We start from the raw sequence: 17,041 nt of genomic DNA, 5'->3' as shown, positions 1-17,041 counted from the left end.
GGCGTCCACAAACCTGGAGAGTCCAAGGGGAAGTTACTTCGGAGGGTGCAGAGACACCACAATTCCCCTCTCTCTTTGGTCATCTGCAAGAAGTAAAGGCTTGCAAATTTTTCTCATGGGAAAAACAGTAGGCGGTGCCGACTTTGGCCAACAGAAGGCGAGAAAAAGTAGGTGTCAGAGGTCGGTGCCCTACCCCGAGGGCCTGGCCTGGGGCAGGCGATGTGTCACACACACCAAGAAGCCTCATCTCCCCACCCCTGTGACTGGGGTGCTGGCTTGCCGGCTTCCCAGAGTCTCACTGTGACTCAGGCAGAACTCCCTCTGACCCCCCGTCAAGGAGGTGGCCTAACCTGCTTTGCCTGTATTCACTCCTGACAAACCAGAAGTCTCTTCCTGCCTTGGGGACGGAACTCCATTTGCTCCTGCCTTGGGGACGGAACTCCATTTGCTCCACCTGCGCTGACAGTCCCCTTCCTATCCTAGCACCTAGCACTCACCTTAAGCATGGGTGAGTCCCTCCATAGAGACACAGCACAGGTAGAAGGTTTCTTCCAACTCAGGAACCAAAGTCGGAGCAGAAAGGTGAGTGATCCTTTCTAGGAACAAGCTGGGGGTAGTTCCGACTAGGGGTTCCCAGTTTCCAGAATTCCCTGAAGGATACTGACACCTAGACTCCTGCCCCGAGACTCTGGTCCCCAGGGCCTGGGGTGAGCCCCGGTGACTCCCGGGCACAACTAGGGTGAGAAGCTTCTGCTGCGAACCAGTTCCAGCAGGTGGAAAGGTCAAGTCAAACAGGCGACTCAGATCCCGGTCTCCCCTTTCTCAAGTGCCCACATCCTTCCACGCCCGTTTAGGAGCCGAATCCCGGGCACTTTGTTGACTCACAGTGTCTTCTACTTAGTTTTGAAGAAAATAAATGAAGTCTGAAATTGAGAATGCTCTAGAAGCCATAATTGAGTCCAAAACACTAGAAGTTTCTATTCTAGTGACAGTAGCCGCGGTTTGCTGTGCTGTCAAGATACACTTTAAATAAAATAAAAATTTAAAAAATATACACTTTAAATTGCAACACTTTGCAAGTGTTTTCTATGTGCCAGGCACTTTCTAAGTACTTTTCAAGCATTAACTCCAATAACCTTACGTGGTAGGAATTACTATCAACCCCAATTTAAAGTAAGCCTTCTCAAACCTGCCCCCCCCAGTGCGTCATTTAAGGCCCTTCCCAATTTAGTTCCATTCCACCAAGACCATCGTCAAAGTCCCCTTGCTGAAGGGACTTTGGAAGTCCAGTCCCTGGGGAAGAGAGGAAGGAGACGAGACTGGGGTCCAGACAAGCCCGGTGTACTGGGTGCCATTCATTCTCCTCTGTCATCAGCTGCGCCCAGGGCTGGCCTGCCGGGCTGTGAACACCAGACGCCAGACTGGCCGGGGGTGAGTCAGAGGTCCTGGCGGCCTGTCCGAGGGCCCGTGCTCAGCTGGCTGCTGGAAATGGGCCGAGGAGAGTGTGTTAAAGACACAAATTCCTTAGCTACTCACTCCCCCACAAATCCTGGCTCCTAAGATTGGGCTTGGGGCCCCCAGACTGCGTTTAACAAGTTCCTCAGGTGTGTTCTGGTGTCGATTCACCTTTGAGGTCCTCGGGGCGGGAGCGCACTTTGGAAAACACACAGCATTGCACAGCATACGGTGTAATTCGACCGCTCACTCCAAAGCAGTGCCAGCAGTCGCCCTTTAAAGCCGCCCCCTGCCCCACAGCCCTGTGACCACGTCCACCAAAGGACACGCCTCTCCACGTGCTGGTACCAGGGCCCCGGCACACGGAATGCAGAGCCCCCACGCAGCTGGAGCGTAGCGACCAACGGCCTGAGGCTCCAGTCAGGGAGTGAGACGTGTCCAATGAAAGAGAAAGCAGAGGTGAGGTTTTAAGCCAGAGCAGGTTCCTGGGGGCAGAGTTCAGTCCAAACAGCAGAGGGAACAGGCAAAACATCAGTTCAATCAGAACAAAGCTGGTGCATAGGTGCGTGTCCAAAGCAGGCACAGGGGAAACGACAATGTCACACACTCTGCTAGACCCTGGTCCGCAATGTGTGACTCTCCCACAACTTCCACGGAGGGAGGACACGCAGCGGGGACCTCGGAGGCCCCTCCCAAGGTGGAGCGGTGTGTTCCGTGGCAGGGCGAGAACCCCGCAGCAGCCGGCCTGGCTGCCCCCGAACCCGGGGTCCTGCCACGCAGAAATACACATGAAAAAGTATCGGACTCACATACGTGGAAAGACATCCTACGTCCGTGGACTGGGAGACTTTGAGTTGTTAGGACGGCTTCTACCCGAAGTGACAGGCGGAGACAATGCAATCCCTGCCGAAACCCCAATGAGAGACACCCTTTGTGAAAACAGAAAAATCCATCCTACAATTCAGGGATGAATCTCAAGGGGCCTCAAAGAGTCAAAGCAACCTTGGTAAGAGGAACAAACTGGGAGGCCTTCCACATTTCACAAGCCACCACGCAGGTATGGTCAAGAAAACGGTGGTGCCGGTATAAACACAGACACACACACCAACGGGTCAGACTGGAGAGCCCGTAAATAAACGCTCACGCATGTGGTCACATGAGCTCCGACGAAGGCGCCAAGACTCTCCGAGAGGGAAAGGGCAGTCTTATCAACACACGGTGCCGGGACCACTGGATATTCACACACAAAAGAATGGAGTCAGACCTTTACCTCTCACTGTTCGTAAAAATTAACTTAAAACAGATCAAGCGGATCTCGGCGTGAGAGCTACGACTAAAGAGTTCACGGAAGAAAACATGAGGCAACAGCTTCATGCCACCGGGCTTGGCCATGATTTGTGGGGCGTGGCACCAGAAGCAAGGACAGTGAAGCAGGGCTGCAGCCAAACCCCAAACTCCTGTGCCTCAAAGGCAGGAGGGACGGACCCTCACTGCCAGGGACACAGTGCCCCGAAAAGGCGACCCGGGCGAGCCGGAGGGGGTGTCTGCAGATGGCATATCTGACGGGGGTGGGCTGCGGGGGCGCTGTGACAACACTCGGGAACTCCCACTGGGCTTGGACGTCGGTGTCCTGCCCATCCCAGCAGGGCAGGGTCCAGCGGTGCTGGTCAGTCCGAAGACTCACCACTGCAGCATGTACCTCCCCTGCCCAGGCACCCTCCACACCAGGACTCCAGCTTCCCTCAACTGCAGCACTCCCCGCCTCTGTTTGAAGTGTGCATGAAAATAAGTTAGTTGCACAGAGTATCTGTAGGTTTGACAAATGGAATACATCAGTTGTGACTGATGGCTTTTTACTCACAATCGAAGGTGGCACTTTACACTCATGGACATAAACATGACAGGGCAGAACGGCTCCCACTGCCATCGGGCAGGTGGTGACCCCGCAGTGACGTGTGAGGCACAGGCCCCAGTCACCGCACTCCAAGCAGTGAGTTTCGGGTCTCAGAGTCCAAAGACAGGAACGTATACGTGGCTGAAAGGCCCAGCAGCCAGTCCCAGTCTGCGGAGGGAGCAGCACCAGCTGGGAAACAGCCTGCACACGTGTGGTTTTCTAGCTGTCACCATTTAAAGTCTCCGCGAACACGCGTTCGATCTAATTCCCCTCGTAAGTGCCGGGCTCCAGCTCAGACCGAATCCGAGTTCCCACTGGAGACCTCCACTTGCGCCTTTCTGTGGTGGGACCCCGCACGTCTGTGGTCGGGTACACAACACAGGCACAGGCCAGACTTCAAACGCTCTTCACTGGCAACACGGCTTTACTGCAAAACCAAATTACTGAGCACAATAAGAAATTCAATTCTATAAATACTCTTCAGTTACAAATTTCCTCCCAGGTTGTTAAAATGAAACCCTCTGCTAGGATTATTTTATTATTTCATGACTCACACAAATTGCTACCCATTTGAAGATGCCGCCTTTGACTTTGCCTCTCGAATGGGGACCTGTACCCAAAACTGTCCCAGCGCTGTTGAAGGTCACTCGTTACACTCACCAACATTCGCCCAGCAGTAGGAGATCCCACACCACATCACCGTGACATTTCTTTTAGCAAGTTACTCGGTGAGGTTTGCATCATAAATGTTGGAAAGCAACGATAAAAAATGTTATCGGTTATTTTTATCAGGGTTACTGATTTTATGCATATTAAAACAGAAAAAGAAGTGAGGCATACTCCACATAAAAGAGATTAATGTTTGGTCAAAGCTATAAATGTTGCAGTCTCAAGTGACCTTGGGGACACATTGTGTAAGTGAAGGAAAGAACCCTCTGACACCCACAGCCCAGCATGTGAGGGCAGCCAAGGCCAAGGGCAGGCGGGCTCTGCCTGGAACGGCTGCGGGGGACCTGCCTGCAGAGGAACACTCTGCGCAGAACACTCTCGTTCCCGGGAGGGGACGCAACCCACTGCGGCCCAAGGAGCACTGTGCACACTGAACTCCACAGGCCCAAGACACGAAGCAGCAAATGACACTTCACCACGTGGGAGTCCTTTTAACTCTCCTAACTTAAAGTCTCCCAGGGTCTTACTTCGGGCCCACCACCCTGTCCGACAGGAGACAGGGTGTAAAGACAGCTGACAGGCACGGCGTGGCCGTGGGGTGGGGCCGGAGGCTGGAGTCCCAGCTCCACACTCACTGAGTGAGGGGCGAGGTGAGGAGCCGGCCCTGTGGCCCTCGTTTCCTCCCGTGTGAGATGTAGCCGGCGTCGGTGCCTCCCTCTGCAGTGAGCTCACGAGTCCTCCCTGTGTCCCCGTGAGCCTGACACCGCCCCCACGGAGCACTGCTGCTACCTCCACCTCGGGTAGTTCAAGGTTACCCACTATGTGTCCAGCGAAAGCCACCCTGAAATGACAAAACCATTCTGCGTGTAACCCTCTTCAACGTCATCTGTGACAGCCTGCTGCAGAAATCCGGGGAGTGACCCACTGACACTCGGTCAGGGACCAAACGCTGGGCTCAAAGCCCCACTGACGTCTGTCAGATGCAAACAGCGATGAAGCCCCACTGACCCCCAGAGCAGCTGCACAGCACACACATACCTCCATTCTGGTGCTGGCCGACCCCGGTCAGGCAAGGGTGGGTGCTTCTGCCGACCCCTGGCTCAGCACACCTGTCTGCCCAGGGTGTGAACCAGAAAGACTGGCAGTCAGGCAGGAGCGGGGGACAGGCGGGAGGGCTGGGGTGCAGGCTACAGCAGCCTATGGGGTGGCCACACAGACCCACTTCCCTTCTCCAGCGGGGTGGAAGGCAGTACCTGACCCTCAGGCATGTCTCCAGGGACACACTTCGGGAATGACTCATCAAAGAATGCCTGGGGTCACAGCCGTACAGGATTCTTTCCCAGCCTCTCTAGGAGGGCGCGACTGCGTGAGGCATGGGCTCCCTTTCCAGGAAACTCGCAACCACTTTCCATTAAAACCTTCTCACTATTGGCACACAAAGAGCAGAACCTAAAATTCAACGGTCTAATCCCACAGGTTTTGAGTTCTTCAGGCAAAGAATCAGTACAGAGTCTTAATGGTATCACCTTTAAGAGTTCTGTTTTCTTAATTTCTACTTTGAGTAATCTTGAAATCTCCTGTTACATTGTTTTGTTAATATACCCTTCCCCCCGCCTCTGCCCCTCAAATAGGCATACATACACACAAATGTAACAAAGTAAGAAAAACGATCTCTAGACCTTCCCCGCCGTAAGAAGGTACACAGGTGCTGCCTAAATTTCAAGGACAGGGCTCGGACTCTCCCCTGACTCACAGGACCACTCACGAGTCCACCAAGAGGGTGACCCACCAGTATCAAGAAAAACAAAACCTGACCTTGGCGTCTACATCTGCAGGTATACAGAATACCATGTTCTTCTTCCTATTTTTGCTACCTACTCAGACCAGCTGATGAATATGCATTCCTGGGATGGGAGTTTTTATCTCCCTTATTTTCAAGCCACCCAAAAACTGTTTCCCAGACAGTGCAGGCACAGTTCCGCGGTTCTTCAGGGCACCCCAGGCCCAGCCCGCCTCTCCTTCCTGACTCCTTGTCAAGCAAACCAGCCTGTGCATCTCCAGGTTGCAGCCCAGACTCCACCTCACGTCTGTGACCTTGGCTCTAACAGGCAGTTCCTCAGGCTAATCTGACAGCGGAAAACCTGGGGCCAGGTCTTATCCCGAGTCTCATCTCTGGTTCCTGCTGACTAGTGGACTCCTTAGCCAAGGCAGGAGGGGTTCAAAGGAATGAGTCCTTCCCAGGGTTTCCAAAAGTCGAATGTCAGGCCAGAATAATCAAAACCACTTCGTTTAACTTCTTCCTCGTATACATGGGATAAAAGGCCAAGCAGTGAAAGCCCCCTTTGCAAGGATTGGGGAAGAGCTGGGAAGAGACTTCCCTTTCTGCTTCTTTTAGAAGAAGCGTCTCAGCCGACTCAGTGCCCCTGCAGTGGAGCTGGTGTCACTAATAACCTCAGGAAGCCTTTGTGCGGCGTCACCGCACTGGGCTCTGAGCTGCCTGCAGGAATAAGGACCCGGCTCCGCGTGCATCGCTGAAACCAGACTGAATGGAAACAGTTTCCCCCTGTGCAGACCCCCCCCCTGCCTTCTGGAAGCAGAGCCTGGGTGTTTCCAGTTACAACCGTGGGGCCCAGCACCTGTCAGCCTAGAGCCTGAGGACCCGGTTCCTGCATCGGAGGGACCCAGTGACCTAGCAGCCCAGAGCTGGTTCCTGCGAGCTTGACTCTACCGGTTCTGAGCTAATTTACGAGGCATTAAGGAAAGTCTCACTTCCGTTCAGACTGTGCACCTGCTGCTCCCCAAGGGCTGTGCAGTGCCCACCGTCAGCGGAAGCGGCCCGGCCCCCCAGCCAGGCTCTTTCCTCTCCAAGTTACAGGTCAAATCCAAAGCGCCAATTATGAAAGCCACAGCAACAAAACAGCACCTTCCAGTTAGAGTCTAAACTCCCCAGGCCTCTCTGCACGCCCTGGATTGTGCGGCTTTGCCAGGCACCACCGGCTTCCTAGTGCCCACTTCCCCCCAGGACAGAAACCCGTGGGCAGACGGGTTCTCAAGGGCGTTAAGACAGGAAGTGTGAGGAAAAGCCAGCCTGGGGTGTCTCTGGCAAATTACCAACTTGCTGGGGGAGAGAAGCAGGAAGGGGAAGGAAGAAGGACCGGCAAGGGGCGGAGGAACACAAAGATGCAAAGGGAAACCTCGGAGAGAAACCAGGAAGAACTCAGGCAAATGCGGGGAGAGAGGAGGGCGGCGACGGGGGACGGGAGGCGTCGGCGCCGGCGCCCACGGCGATGAAAGGGCAAATCTGACCGGAACGCCGCTGGCCGCAGCGACCATTCCCACCAGCCACCTGCCATTCACTCCTGCGAGCATCAGTTCTTAAGAGTTTATCCCCGATTTGCCACTTAATAATTTCATGCTTTCCACAAGAAGGCAGCTCCAGAGTCCACCAGACACACTTAACAACACACACCCGAAATAAAGATGTAAAGCCCTGACAGTAAGTTCCACGGTCTCCTGCGTTCTAAGATCCAAGTGCCAACAAGGTTTTCTTTAACAAATAAGATGGAGGATTTTTTTTCTGTAACTTCAGGTTTTCGATGTCCAACAAGTCCCAAATTATTTCCTTGCCAGTATCTCCACCTATGAGTTCAGGTAATGTCAACACAGTATAATAACTCTTACACGACAGAAGTGTTCAGTTAGATTTAAACTTCCTCTCCCATCAACTTTATCGGCTCGTTTGATGCTTCGCGTTGGTATTTTAACAAAACCGGGACATGAAATCACAGCAACACTTTCCGAAGCCCAGCAGAGTCATCTCCAAAAAAACACCCCCCGCAGGTCCTCTGGGCAAAGACACCCCAACCCTGCAGATCCATGAAGGGCCAATGGGGCGGGAAAGAATGTCAGGTCTTCAGCCGACCCTGACACAAGTCCCCCCTCCCCCTTCCCTGTCTCTCCCTCTCTTGTTTTTTTAAAAACAGCTACTCAAACCCCTAACAGAAGACACAAAATATTTTCATTTCTCCTTTTATCATACCTCATCCGATACATACAAATATTCTCCGACTAGGTAACATTTGTAATTGAAGATGTAATAACTGATAGTTATCATTAAGAAAAATGTAACCAGCACTGGACAGCCACCACCTGTGGAAACCCGAGACAGTCTCCCCCGGTCACTTTCTTACTGCTTGGAAAAGGCTCGTGTCATTTAGTAGTTAGTCAGTCAGCAATAAAATCGCTGCACAGATGCCCCGTCGAAACAGAGACGCCGCTGTGTGCACCCAGGGGCTGCTCCTTTGCTGCCCCTCCCAAAGGTGGGCTTCCGAGGACCAGGACTCATTCCTGCCTGGTCGGTCCGAGTACACGATGATTCACTGAAACCAATGGACACCTTGGAAAAAGGCTCCTATGTACGTTCTCCAGTGCATCCAACTCGAGCCGTAAGTGCAGTCCCGGGAGGGCCCTCGGGAAGGTCAGCGCATGCTGGTCGTGTCCTTCCCCTCTGCCCCGGAATAAAAACGCACATCTCCCAGCCTGGCCGTGGGGACCCTCCACACCCTGACCCCAAACCCGTGCCACTTCTGTGTCACAGAAGCCAGAGACCACTCAGAAGAACTCAGGCCAAACCCCAAAGATGGATGGAAAAAGAAAATGCAGCTACCCCAGGTCTGCTGTGGGCAGGGCACTGGGAAGGTGTCTGCACTTGTCTCATTATCTCAATTAATTACCCCAACAATCCAGAGCAATGAGAATTAACACCATTCGGACAGAGGAGAAACAGGCTCTCGCCTGCTGAGAAAACTGTAGCTACGGTAACAGGGCCAGCAATGATGGCGCGGGGGCAGACCCGGTCCCGGCACACCCGCCTTGTCTCCAGGGACTCGGGGGGCCCAGAGGAAGGGCCCCTCGCTTGTGCTCATTCACCCTTCTCCACAAGTGTGTGCAAACCGCCCGGGGCTGTGACTGGAGTGCGTCGTGTGCACACACTGGTGCTTGTGCAGGACAAAATCCAGGCTTTGCCACCTACTAATTCCATCAGCTGTAACAAAACAGCTGCGTTTTCGAGAAGTCTTCGAGCCCTTTTCAGTCCTTATCGGTCTGCGCTCCTCCAGGAGGCTCATCTGCAGGAGCAGTGCCCGCCCTGTGCGGTGGCTCTGGCAGGAGCCCGCAGGCCGCACGTGCCCAAAGGCAGGCCTGTGGCCAGACAGGCGGCCGAGCGAGGGGAAGGGAGAGACACGGCCCAAAACCGGCAGCGCCTTCCCCTGCGCTCACCTCCAGTCCACCCAACTGGTGCAAGAGAAACACCACGTACAAACGTGATTTGAATGATTGTTGCAAAAAAAATTTTTAAGCCTTACCCAAAGATACATTTTATTGATTTTAGAGCTTAAGGGTGAGAGAGAAACATCAATATGAGAGAGAACAATGATTGTCTGCCTTCCACACTCCAAAAGAGATGGAACCTGCAACCTTTTGGTGTGCAGAACGACACCCCCACCAACTGAGCCACCGGGCCGGTGCTGAAAGTTGTTGATTACAAAGAATTAATACTTCAGAAAACTGGAATGTCTACCCTTGCCATCAATATTTTTGTAACAAACACCTTAAATATGGGCACACAGAGAGGTATACAGAAAACACACACATGCATTTAAGGATGAATCCCCCCCAAACCTTCCTCTGTTCTCATATAAAAATTACATTTTTATCCTCTTAAAACACTAACTAGACATTGAAATACTCCGTGTTCCGAGACATGCTGGGGCACGAGGAACGCTATTTAATGGTTGTAGGCTTTCTAATATAAAAGTACTGAAATGACAATAACGAACTAAACCTCTTCAGAATTACCTCCACTCCGACACACAGGACACACTTTTGATCAAAGCAGTCAGGAAATGTGATGGGCCACAGAAGGAAAAACAAACCAGCCTGCTGGGAACAGCCCCGCCCTCAGTCACCCCTGTCGTCTGCAATGCCCAGCGAAACTGCGGAGTCTTCTTACAGGGACAGAGGAGGGAGCACCAGAAGGAGCCTCAGATATGCTCATTGAGGTCTTATCTCAATCACGGCAGCTCCTACAACAGGCTGCCTCTCTCCGGCCAGGACGCCGGGACGGACAGGGCACAGAGGAATGCTTTTTTCTGGGCGTTATCAGGACCTACTCCTTGGTAAACGGGACGGAACAGCGCAAGCCCCACATAGAGCACAGACCGTTAGCTCCTTACCTTCCCTTTGGAACACAAGCCAAGTTAATTACATGGTTACCGAAGCGCCAGAGAGCCAACCACACATTGCGACAAGGTCTATCCATTTGCAGGAAGTGTTACGGAAGCCTGACAGCAACTTCCATGGAGGGTGGGAGGGCGCAGGCGGGGGATTCTCACCAGAGGCCTGAGCAACTGTTACAAAGTCCCCCTCCTGGGACAGGAATGGACTAAGAGCATCTTGCAGGGGAACCTAAATTTGGTGTCACTATCAGATTTCTCACTTTTTATGTACATTAATTTGCTTTTGGTATGTGAGTTAAAACTTTACATTAAAGAACTTGACTCAAACATGTACTTGGCTCTGTGCGGGAGCCCAGTGCCTTAGATGAACCATGGCTGGCCCTGTTCTTAATTATAAAAGTCATCTTAAAAATATATGAGGAAAGACAGAAAATAAATAATCAGACCTAATATTACCACCTTTCCAGAAGCTGTGATATTTGCCTTTTTTCTAACCTCTTGTCCTCGGATTATTTTCCCTACCAAAAAACTAAAAAGTCATTCACGGCTTTTAGTCTGATAAAGCATGAGAATTTTTTAAAATTAAATTGTCAAGAGAAAGGAAAAACTTTTCCTAACTATTATTAAGGGTTTGATATGTGTATGCATTCTGTGTGTGTGTATACATAGCCTTCCAGTTTTCTAATTTACACACAATTATTCAAACGTTTCCCATTTAACAGTAATGGATATGGTATTATACTGAACTACAGAAACAGCAGTGTTCTGCAACCGACTCTTTAAATTGACAGATCGATGACTTCCTTCCATGGCAGTAAATAAAGATCCACAACTCCTTCCCCCAGTCCTCGCTGGCTTCCTCTCAGAGCTCCCTGCAGACACTGGGCAGCGTTTCAGACGGAGCGGATCATCGCCTCCAGCCCGGGGAGCCTCCCCGCCCTGTCCCGTCGTCCCTGCCGCCTGCTGGAGGCCCGACCAGCAGCCCCGCTGCCTCGGGCTGGAAACGGGAACTCGGCCCACATCACTCCCATCGCAAATGCGAAAGGGCCGTTTTTTAGCTTCTGGGAGCCGCTGGGCCCCGTTTAAACCGTGAGCCTGCCGGAAGCTGGAGTGATTTAGATACACAGACTATACCCGACCTGAAGATCAGAGAAAGGCATTTCGGCATTTCCAGGCTATTGGCAGCCAGCTGGATACAAATCATAACCTTACTTCTGCGTATGAAGATGTCCCTGTCACTGCCCTGAGAAGGGAACTAAAACTCCAGGGCTGACTCTCAGATTTCCACCCTCATCGACTACCATTTTTCATGTACTTTACGAAAGGGTTTTTAGGGCTCGCTCCTCTTTGTAAGAGTCAATACGCTTTACGGACCTCCCACTCCACCTCGTAAAAGATCCAGCAGGGAGACTGCCCAGCCAGCAGCCAACGAAATGGAGCCCAAACACCCAGGTCCAGGGGACACGGCACTGGGCTCTGGAAAGAGGGCAGGTGTGATGGAGACCTGCTTCCACCTGCTTCCACCTGCTCTGCGTAGGAGACGGAACTCAGCCCGGGGAGCCACACAGAGTGGAGCACCCACGGACACAGTGCTGATGCCCAGTCCAGTTCAGGCACCACGGGAGGCACTGGACACCCTGGAAGGCAAACTCCCAGTTCCCAAACGGTGTGTCGTCCATGAAAGGACAGAGGCGTGTGGAGAGTTAAAAAGGTCAGTGGCAGTGTTACGAAAGCAGGAATGCACAGCACCGTGGAAGCATGGAGAAGCTGGCCGACTGTGAGAGGCGGGGCTCTTTGGGAGGACACCTGCGTGGACCCCAAGGAAGAGCAGGTTTGCCAGGTGGTGGAAGGGCGGGAAGGGCAGCAGGAAGGGGTAGCAGGGCGGCAGATACAGTTGAGGCCTGAGGGCTCCAGGGAAGGGACCGGGGCGGATGGCCACAGCGCAGGACCAGCGTTCTCGGGAGCAGAAAATGGGCAGAGGGAACCTGAGGCTGGTGGTGTGGGACTGAAGTTCGTGTCGGTGGCAGTGGGGGGCGGCAGAGACTGTCCATCAAAAAAAGGGGGAGACTGGAGATTCCCTAAGATGCTGTCTCTAGCAGCGAGTCACTCAGGCGTCTACCAGGGAAACAGAACCAGTAGAGAGGGTGTGTGTGTGTGTCTGTGCATGAGTGTGCACGTGTGCGAGTGTGTGCGAGTGTGCAGGTGGCAGGGAGGGGTGGGAGAGGTGAAGGGCAGGGAGGAAGAGGGTGAGCCTGGGTTCACACAACTGCGGCAACTGTAACTGAGACCCACGGGACAGGCTGGAAACCGTCAGACGAAAACCGAGGCTGCTGTCCACCGGCAGAACCCCTCCTTCCGGAAGCTTCAGTTCTGCTCCTCGAACCTTTCCTCCGATTGGGCGAGGCCCTGGCAGATCCCCTGCTTTACTTCCAGGCAGCTGGCAGGAGAAGCACGTCCCGCTCAGTCACACGGAGACTGGGGTGCTTGGGTCGGTAACAGGACGTCACAGCCGGGCCAAGTGGACACACAAAAACATCACAAGGATCTGCACTACTCATTGAACAAATGAATGTGGGTGTAGCTGAGTGGAGGGCAGAATGCAACGGGGGCACACACACAGAATTCAGGAAGAGGAAGCAAAGTACGGGCGTGGGGACTAGAGACGTCAAACACGGAGGGTCCCGATGGCGACCCAGGAAGAGCCATCCCCGGGACAGGACAGACACGAGGCCAGAACTCAAACACCAGCCCTTCAGAAATGGCCTGCTGACGGACAGCTGCCTACCCTGAGATCACCCCGCCTTCAAACGTGGCGGGGAGAAGAGTGGAAGATGGGGTGTCTGTCCTCCCACTCAGAGTCTAGTTGTAACGAGTCGGGTAACGAGGAAAGACCATCTAAGATAAAGTGACGAGTTTTCGCCAACACACCGTGGCCAGCTGGCCTGTCAGAGGGTGCGTGAGCGGCAGGCCCAGGAGGACATGGGATGGGAGGAACAGGGGCAGGAGAAGAAAACGGTCTGGAACTTTCCTTCAGATAATTGGTTTCCAAGGAAAGGAAGAAAACTAGAATAAAAATTCAGGCTAGTCAAGAAAGCTTCTCTGAACCTGAGGGGGTCTGGTTGTTTTTTCCTGGAGCGCCACTGTCCTCCTTGAAGGAGGGTGCGCCCACCTGGCAAGGCGCTCCCAGTCTCCCGGGCCGGGCCCAGTCAGGGGTGCAGAACGGTCAACAAATGCCTCTTCCAAATCCGCTTGCTTTTCATGTCAAGAAGTCAGAACCCTTCCTAGTCCATTCAGGGACGCTCAGTGTTGAGCTCGCGCTACTGTTTTAGGACCAAACCCGGCATCTATACCTGCGTGAATACACGCTGCACCCCTCCAACAGGTGCACAGAAGCAGGAGAGGCTGTGAGGAGGGGAGGTGGGTGGCGGGCACAGGGCAGGGGGAAAACAGTTCCCTGAATGTGCTTTTGGACCACGGTGAATTCATGTCTTCGGATAAGAAACATTTTAAATAAACACACAAGCTAACAAAGTTGTGCCCTCCCCGCCCCCCAAAGAAACCAGATTTTGACGTGTAGGACATACAGTGGAATAAGCAACCAACAGACCAGTGTCCCCAGGGAAGCAGGAGGCTCCCTCGCCAGGTGCTGGCTCGGTGGCCTCAGGATATGGAATCACAGCCCTCGCCGCTGGCCCTCGGGGCCAGGTGGTGTGGTGTGACAACTGGGAAGTCCCTGGGGACAGAATCCTGGTTTCTGTGGTGGGGAGGGGCAGAGCGGAGTGATGATAAACACAAACCCCGAACTGGAACGACGGGGAAGGAACCAGCACCAGCCTCAGCTACCCCCGTCCCTCTACAGAGCTCCTGAGACAATGGACATCTTGCTTCCAAACTCCTCGGTCTTCCTGCAGTTTTCTCCCAAATCTAAGTAAGGTCTGGGAGATCCTCACCTGTGAAGCGGTGGCAGCCGTGACAAAGACTCGGGCCGCTGGCTCGAGGGGCTGCTTTGCCTGCCTGTGGGAAGGCGGAGTAGCTGACCAGGCTGGCACACACTGGCACCCCCAGAGTGACCCCCACTCCTCTGACTGTCTAATCCCAAGAGCAAGCAGGAAGCCAGCTTTCTACGGCAGGAATGACATCATCCGTGTGTGACAGACAACTGCCCTCCGCAGGCGTGACTCGAGCAGGAGGGGAGCGAACGGGGGCACACACACCACCACGCTCACCCTGCCCACACCAAAGCCCCAGCGTTCCGGCGGGGGCTGCACACACGGACTCGGAGCAGGGCAGTTTGCCCCTGGCCTCCGAGGCGGCCCCGGGAGCAGCTCCCAGGCGAAGGTTCGGAATGAAGATCAGACACAAGGGAAGGGCCAGCCTCATCCCGGGGAACAGTCACAGGGACTGCAAAGTACCCCGTTCACCTCCTCCTCGCCCCCCGCCCCCCATGCCCCATCCCTGGTTTGCAGTCGGTATGAACACCTGCACTGCTGGCGGTTCCACTCCCACACTACGGAGACTCACAGAGGACCAAAGGTTTGTCTTCTATGACCCAGAACAACGCTCAGCTCGGTAAATACACTTCATTCACGTTATTATGTCAACAAACCCAGCACACCTCCTGCAGGGTGGGCAGCAGCACACAGAAGGCCTCCCAGTCTGGTGCTGGGGGACTGCACACAACCCCTCAGGGTCCCAGCTCCCTGACCGGGGCAGTGGGGACACATCAGCTGGCCTTCCAGGCCGGTCCTGGTGGTGAGATCCTGCCAGGATCCTCCAGGGCAGGTGAGGTGAGATCCTCCAGGGCAGGACTGAAGGCAAGCGCAGCATATGCCAAGGCTGGAGAGGAGGGCGGACCCAGTTGGGGCAGGACCTGGGGAAGAAAACACAGGGCGGAGAAGAAGGGAACCACATCAAGGAGCAGGAACCTCTGGGGACCCCAAGAGGCCAGCATGAGGTCAGAGCGACAAAGGACAGAATCTGAAGATCCTCGAGGAAACTGACTGAAGCGGGCTCTTCAGGAAGGAGCATGGGCGACAGAAGACATCTGCTCTCACTGGGCACCACCTGCAACCTGAACACAAAGCACAGGGCCTGGACCTCACTGCACCTGCCGTACCAGCGCCCTCCCCTCCACGGGCTCCAGGCCCCTGAGCCAGAAATCACTGTAGCCACACCTGATCATCCCATCAGACCAGACAAGAGCACCCCCCATTTCCAGCCTGCCCGCCACACCTCACACCCCTGCTCGCCTCAGACTCCCCTCCTCTCTCCGAAGGCTCCGCCGCAGGCCATTCCTGGCTCACGCCGCCATCCCCTTTAACCTGCTTTTCACCCCCCCCGATGTCTTTTTCCAATTATTCCCAAATGGAGAGATTCATTTGGGGAAAAGTCCGTAAGATAAAACCCGACCACATCGGAGTACGAGCACTTAGCAGGGGTCACTGAGAACTACCAGAGAAGCCAGGTTGGTAAGAGACGCCGCAGGAAGAATTTAAAAACCACACGTGACTATGACAGACGAGGCGTCTGATGGGCGCCCCCGTCACCCGGGCAGCGCCTCCAGCGGGAAACTTCATTCCCAATGACCACAAATCAGCAAGGCCCACTCTGCGTCTAAAGTCCTGGGGGTCCAAAGGAGGGAGGGAGAGGCACAAACACGAAAGGGACGGCTAACCTTACTTTTTTAACTGAAAATCCACTAACTCAACATACATTTCAAGGTTAAACCTACAAAAGCAATGATCAATAGTGTTTCTTGGTCATTTTCACGATCAAGATCATGATCATTTTTGCTTCTCGAGGTCCCTCAGTCAGCACAGGACTGCTGCCGTAAATGACAGTGACCAACAGGAAGAAGGCGGCCCCTCAGCCCCGGCGAGGCCTAGGCACACACAGGGGAAGGGCCGAGGGCAAACGCACTCTGACCTGGTAACTGGGGCAGGGGCAGAGGCGGAGGGCGGCTGCTGCAACGCCTCAAAGGCACTGCCCCCGCCCGCTCTCCGTGAGATGGAGTTCAGGGTTTTTCTGATCTGCGCCCACCCTCTCTCACTTAAGATTTTTTTTGTTGCATAAAAAATTGATTAATAATGTCACTTCATCACTGTACCAAATGGCATCTTGCCGTACTGAAAGGAGTGTTCATTACTCAAAAGACCATCTGTCTCAGAGCCCAACAGAAGGTTTAATAATCGCGATCTAGTGAAGAATGTATGGTCACATTATATCACGTCAAATATTTACATTTCTCAGTACTTTAAATATGAACATTCTTATTCAGCCATCCATAAGTCAGACTTAATTACTAGGCCACGGTGGGGGTGTTTTTACCTTCCGTATTTTCAAACCAGTGGAGGAATCACAATGAAAGGACAGCTTTGACTCAAGCCAGCGGGACCGCCGATCTCAAGGGGCTGCGCGACGCCCCCATCCAGGCAAGAAACGGCCCTGACGGCGGCAGCAACTTTCCACCAGAAAAGCGGTTAAGCAGCATCACACAAATCAGGAAAACAGCTGGAAAAACAGCTGATTATGTCTTTCTGAGCATTAGTAACTGCAGCCACTGCTCCTGACGCTTGGGCCCAAGTCGGGAGCAGCAGAAGCCAGGCCAGGCCTGCTCAAGGCAGCGGACACCCCGTCCCGCTCCCCCAGCCCCAGGCCCGCCACCCGCCCCCATCCTCCCAGACAGACAAGAGGACCCAGGGCTGGGAAACTCTCCTCCGTCCCTCCACCAGCACGAAAACCCTGTTTCCAAAACGTCATTTAAAATATTCAAGGATATTTTAAGTAG

General features: G+C 53.7%; 1 protein-coding gene across 5 annotated transcripts in view; it reads right to left on the bottom strand.

Annotated features, from left to right (window-relative positions):
• SIPA1L2 (signal induced proliferation associated 1 like 2) overlaps positions 1-17,041 on the bottom strand; it is a 186,136-nt gene that overhangs the window by 104,806 nt on the left and 64,289 nt on the right. The window contains exon 2 of one of the 5 annotated variants that reach the window (XM_053667307.1): positions 14,870-15,124. The exons of the other annotated variants lie outside the window; for them this stretch is intronic. The gene's annotated coding sequence lies outside the window, so the exon portion shown is untranslated. The remainder of the gene's footprint in view (positions 1-14,869; positions 15,125-17,041) is intronic. 5 annotated transcript variants of the gene reach the window in all.

Source organism: Artibeus jamaicensis, unplaced genomic scaffold, assembly GCF_021234435.1.
Source record: "Artibeus jamaicensis isolate MK-2021 breed Jamaican fruit bat unplaced genomic scaffold, CSHL_Jam_final contig_467, whole genome shotgun sequence".
Classification (NCBI taxonomy): domain Eukaryota; kingdom Metazoa; phylum Chordata; class Mammalia; order Chiroptera; family Phyllostomidae; genus Artibeus; species Artibeus jamaicensis.
The sequence above is the reverse complement of the archived record's forward strand: the minus strand, read 5'-3'. Positions and strand labels throughout refer to the sequence as shown.